The sequence below is a fragment of the Pseudorca crassidens genome, chromosome 1, assembly GCF_039906515.1.
Source record: "Pseudorca crassidens isolate mPseCra1 chromosome 1, mPseCra1.hap1, whole genome shotgun sequence".
NCBI lineage: Eukaryota > Metazoa > Chordata > Mammalia > Artiodactyla > Delphinidae > Pseudorca > Pseudorca crassidens.
In genome coordinates, this window is record NC_090296.1 from 138,773,808 (window position 1) to 138,781,399 (window position 7,592).

General features: G+C 45.4%; 1 pseudogene; it reads right to left on the reverse strand.

Moving 5' to 3' along the window:
* Positions 1-6,561: 6,561 nt before the first annotated feature.
* LOC137202000 (COMM domain-containing protein 1 pseudogene) lies at positions 6,562-7,094 on the reverse strand (annotated as a pseudogene).
* Between the last annotated feature and the right edge of the window lie 498 nt (positions 7,095-7,592).

Sequence of the window (7,592 nt, forward strand, 5' to 3'; positions counted from 1 at the left end):
GTATAGAAGTACTCATACCAACGTTATATTTATAAGAGCAAAAAATAGCGAACAAATTTGGTGTCCAATAGTAAGAGAACAGCTAGTGGGTAATTATGGTATATTCATCTGATAGACTATCATGCAGGCTCTAAAAATCATGGAGATTCTTATTTGACCTTAGAGAACGTACAAGTGGCTAAATGCAAAATGTAGGTTACAAACTAGGTTTAGTGTTCTTTTAAGACAACTACAATTTGTTTAATAGTGGTTATTCCTTGCTAATGGCAAAGTGATTTTTTTCTTTGTATTCTTCTGTATTATTTATGTTTTGTGTTGAGCATAATGTTTTAAGTAATATGAACTAAAACAATATACTTTAAAAAGTGAAGAAGGTACCAAATTGTACAAACATAAGCTCCCCAAAACTTCAGTCTATGCCTACAAGGACAAGTATCTCTGAATTGTCAGACTACAGTTCTTTTAATTTTCTTTTTACTTACTTTTCCTTTTTTTGAAAAAAAAAATCAAATTTGCTATAATAATATATTAAAAAATTTAAAATACATTTTCTCCTTTTAACAGGATGGCAGTGCTAGTGAAATTGTGGAAGCAAATAACTGAAGGCCTGAGGATGCTAATTCTTGTGGCTCCTGTATATCAGGGGCATTTGCAGAAAAAGTTGCCCAAGTTTCTATCTGAATTGTATGTACAAAACGAGACAGAGAAGCGGGTAATCACTGCCAAACATAAACACAACGAGGCAGGCTCCTTCAGAAGAAATGCTGTGAAGGAAGCTGCATTCTTTTCCCAGGCTCAGGAAGGGAAGGTTCTAACCCCTCCAGGTAAAAGTATTCTTTGGAAACTCTGTCCAGCCCTTTTTCTGCCAAATGATGGACAAGTCTGAAGGGAAACCTCTGAAGGCACGGTTACAAAATGGAGGGGCCGAAGGGAAATTCTCTCAAATCTCTGGGTTTAAAAAAAAAAAAAAAAAAATCCGCATTTAAGCCTTAAAACTAAAACTGTGAGCATGTTTTTTCTTTTCCCCCTTCCTGATCCCATTATACTTTTTCTAGACAGCAACGCCGTTTTGATCACAGCACAAGTGTTAAAATCTCTACCAGACTGAGGAAACGATAAGGGCTCCTTCACAGAGAAAGTAATGTCCTTCTGAGATTTGTCACTGTAGTAGGGCCCTCGTTACATTCAGAAATTTTTATTAAACCTTCCAAACCTTTCGGAGGCAAATTTCATTATTTAAAAACAAAACAGTCACATCGTTTCAGGTCTGCCAACAGCCTCACAAATTAGCGAGAATGAGAGACAAAGAATCCTAACTCTAAAATGAGCAATTTATTTAAAAAAAAAAAAAAAAACAAGGACAAACGTCTCCTTTATTCTAAATATACCACCACAAGCCGAATGACTGTGTTAACTATTTTTACCCACACTGGCTCTCCAGCGTCCAACTCATGTAAAATGAAACGGGATGAGAAATGAAAACCCAGCCTGGCGACTGGCCAGGCAGAGATGGAAGAGCTCGGTCTTTCAGTTCCAGATCCTTGGACACCAACGGGAGACTGCGGGCATTTAACTAGTTAATTTTGCTTTATTTCCTGCATTTTATAATATGCAACAACCCACATCTACATTAGCCTTTCTGAAAACACATCCAAGGTGGCAGACATGAAGTAACAGAACTTCAGACTGCCACACTCCGGAGCTCCCAGAGCAGCTCCTGTGTACAAGTCAAACTCCGACCACGCTTGGACAGGGTCAGGAAGCTACCTAAGGCCCAGATCACTAAGGGTAGTTTTTTTTGCCTTCATCAGAAGGGAGGCAGTCCGAACTGCTGGAAAGAGTGCGTTTCGAATCAACTAGGACTCCCCGGCTCGATATGCAGCACCTAATCTCTCCTAAAGAACGAAAACGCCCTGAGGAAGGCGTTTCTGTCCCTGGTTGGCAGAGAGCGGCAAACGCGGGGACAAAAGAAAACGGGCCGTGAATGAGATGCAGGCCGGCGGCTTCACGCTAACGCGCCGCGGTGAGCCTGGGCGGGGGGCAGGGTCCGGGTCCACGGGCTCCGAAGGAGGGCCCGACGGCCTCGTGCAGCTACCCGCGGCCCTGTGCAGGCCCGGCCGGGTGACCTCGGACTTTAGACAAAAGGGACCTCGCAGCACTCAGCCCATGCCGCCCACCCAACGCCATCCTTAAGGGACCCGTGTCCTCAGGGGCCCCCGAAGAGCCCGCCCCCTCCCCCCCCGCCACCGCCATCTTGTTGTTTGCTCCCGGCCCTCCCGGCCGGCCACGTGGCGCGTAGCAGCGGAAGCCGAGGCACCGCCCCAACTTCCGGCCAGACCGGTTCCAGCCGGTCGCGGCCCGCAGACGCGCGGCTGCCCCCTGGCGGCCGGCCGCACTCCGCCCCGCCCGGCCCTCGCCATTTCTTTACCCGCCGGCCGCACGTCCGCGCGCCGCTGCGAGTCCCTGGGCCGAGCGCAGCGGCGTGCTCCAGGGGCGGGGCGCGCGCAGGGGCGGAGCGTGTGTGCACCCAGCCCTGGGCGCTGACGTTTCCACAGGGGTTAAATGAGGGTTATCGGCATCTTTACACGCAGTTTAAACAGTAAGCCCCGTACAACTGCATCCACGCGGCACTCGGTGTTTCAGGACCTTCAAACAGGAGCCCCCGACCTCACTTTTCAGATGTGGCTTCTGCCCTCCACCCGCAGACCGAATCCCAGCTGGGTCCTTGGCCCCGAGCGCGTGCATGGCCCCGTCCGTTTCCGGGCAGGGGGTGGGGAACGACGTACGGGGTCTGAGTGCAGCCAAGGGCCGCGATTCCTGTGTTCCGGGCGATCCCCGCCTTACCAGCTTATCCACGTTCCTTTTACGTTTCACTTCTTGAGCGTTTGCCATGAGAAAGGCCTCTGCATATGTTGTGTCTTATTTAAAATGCTCAACAGCCTTTGAGACAAGCGTTGTTTTATTAAAAAGAAAACAAAACCGAAGCCCAGTGAGTAATTTGGTCAAGAGGCAGAACGTGCGTTGGAATCTGGGGCATCTAAGTTCCCACTAAGCCTTGATGTGGTCAGATGACTGTGATCAGCACCACCTGCGGAAACTGGGGGCTGGTTGGAAATGCAAATAGCGGGCCCAACGCCAGACCTGCTAAATTGGAAACCCTGAGGGGCCGGGAGACGATCTGTGATTAACAAGCACTGCGTGATTCTGAGGCACCCTAAACACCCCTTACCTCGTAGCCTTATTAAGAGTAAGGAAAGGGAAGCTGTGAATTTGAGTGCAAACTCCGTGCCAGGCACTAGGGTTAGGAATTTACCTAATTCTGTGATGTAATCCTATCCACGCCCTTTTACAGGAGAGGAAACTGTAGCAAACATCCTATGTGTGTAAAATGTTAACATTTGTATAAAATGGTGTCAACTTACATGTGCTATTGTATTTGCTTGTACTTCATACGCATAAAGTATCCCTGGAAGGCTATCAAGAGTTAATGCTGCCTTACCTCCGAGGAAAGGAGGCAGGTTGCTAGAAGGACTGAGTTGGGAAGAGCTTTTTTTTCCCCTCTGTAAGTCTTTGTAAATTTTGAGTGTCTGCCACATTGTTGATGAAAAATTAATCTGTAGTTGATGTAAGAAAGAAATGGAAAATTTTATTTGAGCCAACATGAGGGTTATAACCTGGGAGACACTTTCAGAAAGCTCTGCGGACTGTTCCACCTGTTCGAGGTCAAAGCACAGTTACATAAGTTTTTGAGACGAGAGGGTTATTTGTCAAATGACGTATTATTATAGACAGTTTGCAAAATCCAGATTTACATGTACAAAGTGAGTCATGGGTCATCATGGCCCTTTACCAGATTAAGAAGGATGGTTGTCTCCTAAGGAGTTGTGACCCTTTATGAGATTAAGAAAGAATGTTATTTCCTAAGGAGGTCTGGGTAATGCAGATGGACAACATACACTAACCAGAGGGAGGAGGACCAAACGGGCAGAGAAAAAAACTTATGTTTAAATTTTCTTGTCTTGCCGTAAGATATGAATTTTATTTCATCACTATGAATCTATATCTTATTCCAAATAAAATTAAACAGGTAAAAATTGTACTCAGAACAGTGTTAGAACTGAAAACACAATTGGAATTCAGGTCTGACTGCAGATTCCATGTGCTCTATTGACTACATGTGACTGACTTTTAAACATAAAATGCTCTATAAATTTGAAGTATTGTTATGTTATTAATAATGAAATACTTATTAGTTAGAAATTTAGTTTCTATTTTTAACCTTTGAACAATGACCATGTCTAATTTTGGTCCCTTCATGACATATTGTATGGTGCATCAAATTGTTCTTATTTGCATTACTAATAACAGCTATAAAATAACCATAAAACAGACCATAAATGTAATGCCTAGCCTCTGAGGAGTATTGATGTGTCATTGATTGTTAATTGCAAAGGTATTTGAGCTCTTTCAATAGAGATGGCAAAGTGCTGTTATTCCCAACACTTATCACTGTGAAGAATTTTATCAGTATATTTATATATCTATTAGGTTCTGTTTACAATTAATTATGTATAAATAATGCTTTTTTAATTTTTACATGAATCTATATCTAAAATACATGAAGGGGATTTCCCTTGCGGTCCAGTAGTTAAGAATCCACCTTCCAATCCAGGGGATGTGGGTTTGATCCCTGATCGGGGAACTACGAGCCCACATGCTGTGGGGCAACTAAGCCTGCATGCTGCAACTACTGAGCCCATGAGCCACAACTAGAGAGCCTGCATGCCACAATTACAGAGCCCACGCACTCTGGAGTCCACGTGCCACAACTAGAGAGAAGCCTGCATGCTGCAACAAAGAGCCCGCAAGGCGCAACGAAGATCCCACATGTTGCAACAAAGACCCGACGCAGCCAAAAAAAAAAAAAAAGAATTAAAAAAAAATTATTTTATTTATTTATTTTTGGCTGCATCGGGCCTTCATTGTAGCACATGGGCTTTCTCTAGTTGTGGCGAGCGGGGGCTACTCTTTCTTGCAGTGCACAGGCTTCTCATTGCCTTGGAACAGGGCTTGGCACAGAGCCAATGTTAGATAAATCTTAACTTAAAAAAAAAGAGATGTAGAAATAAAGCTTGATGACAGTTCAAAGGAGGAAGATGTCAGTGTTTGTTTTGTGCCTAGAACTTTATTGTTGGAAGGGATTGTAAAGATGCGTGAATAGACACTTGTTCCTAGCAGTAGTATTTGATCTCTGAAACTAGGAAATTGGCTCTCTGTAGTGATCCTCTGAAAGCTACATTGTCCAGCTCCTGGGCCTGCACATTTTCTCTGAGAGGAGACTGAGTTTCCCATAAGTCAGTGGCTGGGAGCTGCAGTGACATGCTGGGGTCAGCTGGTGGGAATGATGGTGCACATCTCTTCCCAACTGCACTTTCAGTGACATCATTTTGGCAGCTTGAAATTGGTCACAATGGGATTATTTATTCCCCAGAAATAGGTGAACACTACAGATCCAAGGTTTTTTTGCCCTGGAGAACTGCTTGTTAAACATGTATCAGCATACCACAGCCTGTCACCCCACAGCAGAAGCCCTGCTGGGAGAAGCCCAGAGAAGGCACCTAGCTCCCCTCAGGTTGCCCAGTGTTACAATATACTTGGACTCAGGAGTCCCGTAGTGGCCTTGGGGCCAATGTTTCAATAGCCTTAATCTCTTAATCAAACCAAACTATAAACAAATGGTGGATCATGAGTTTTTCCTGGGTGAATCAGTCCAGTACTGTGTAAGTGTTTCTGGGGACAAAGGAGAAACTGGGCAGTCTGGGCAGACATCTAACCCTCCTGAGGAAACTTGCATCATGAATAAACGGGAACTAAATGGGGGGTGGGGCATACTCTTCACTGATGGTAGGTGTCTGTGGCCCATTGTACTTCTGGAGTCAGGAACTCCAAAAACTGTGTGTGTGTGTGTTTAGACCTTTTTAGGAGTGGGATATTATAGGAGGGTCTCTCTGCCTGGGAGTCTATATCTAAAGTCAGTGAAGGAGGTGGATGGAAGAAGAGGGAGATTTTCTACAGTAGAGGAAGCCATTTGTTCATTCATTCAGCAAACCGATAAGTGCCCATCTCAATGGTTTTCATAGCTACATTAGAATCACATGGGAAGCTTATACATCTGCCTCAATTTAATCTGACGGTGTTTGGGTGTGTGGGAGGCTGAATGATGGCTTCCCCCCAAAAAGACATCCTAGTCTCTGGAACCTGTGAATTTACTTCATTTGGTTTAAAAAAAAAAAAAGCCTTTTCAGATGTGACTAAGTGAAGGATCTTGAGATGGGGAGATGATTTGGGATTGTCGGCGTGAGCCCTAATTATCATCGCATGTACCTTCATAAGAGGGAGACAGAGGAAGTTTTTTTTTTTTTTAATTTATTTATTTTTGGCTGTGTTGGATCTTCATTGCTGCGCGTGGGCTTTCTCTAGCTGTGGCGAGTGAGGGCTACTCTTCGTTGCGGTATGCGGGCTTCTCATTGTGGTGGCTTCTCTTGTTGCGGAGAACAGGTTCTAGGTGCACGGGCTTCAGTAGTTGCGGCACACGGGCTCAGTAGTTGTGGCTCGCGGATTCTGTCCACTTTTCCCTATTTCCAGCTCCATTATGGCAACAGGAGTGTGCATTTGAGCTGAGTGTCTTGACTGCGATTTGCCATCAACTCTCCAGCTCAAGCCCCGAAGCCCACTGTCCCAGCGGCTCTGGTTCATAAGGCTCTCTCGGATTTTTGTCTTATGGCTCTTCCAGAATTTGGAAATGACAGCAGCTTGGTCAGATGTGATCCCGCCTTGCTTTTTGGTTTGAGCAGTCAAGAATGCCTCCAGCTGGTTGAAATCCATGTCTGCAGATGCAATAGACTTAAGAATCCCCTTCATCTTCGCCATAAAGAGGCGGAACTCCTCAGGTGGCACCTCCGGATAGAGCTGACTCCGCAGCAGCTCCTCCGTGATGCCCGGGTGCCCATGGAAAGCGTCCTGAGCCAGGCCGCTCAGCAACCCGCTCAGCGGCTTAGCACCCTCAAGCTCGCCCGCCATAGTTGGTGGAGGCCCCGCCCAGAGGAAGTTTTGACTACACAGAAGAGGAGTATGTAACTACAGAGGCAGAGATTGGAATATTGTGTCTCCAAGCTAAGCAATGCCAAGGAGTGCTGGCAACACCAGAAGCAGAGAGAAAGGTGTGGGACAGATTTTCCTTTTGAGGCTTCAGAAAGAGCATGGCTTTGCCAACACCTTACTTTTGGACTTCTATCCTCTAGAGCTATGAGAGAACACATTTCTGTTGCTTTAAGCCACATAGTTTGTGGTAAATTGTCACTGCAGCCCTAGGAAACTCATACAGGGTAGGACAAGACTTGTTTTGAAGTAGCACTTTACATATGATTTAGCAAAGATCCATATTAGAGATGAAGGTTAGCTACTGATAAAGATCCCAGAGGGTCACTCCTTGCTGTCATTGCTGTGAACAAATCAGGCCCCCTTCTCCAATAGGGCTGGGGCCCAGGAAGCTATATTTTGAAACAAAAAGAAACCAGACCCTCATAGGATTC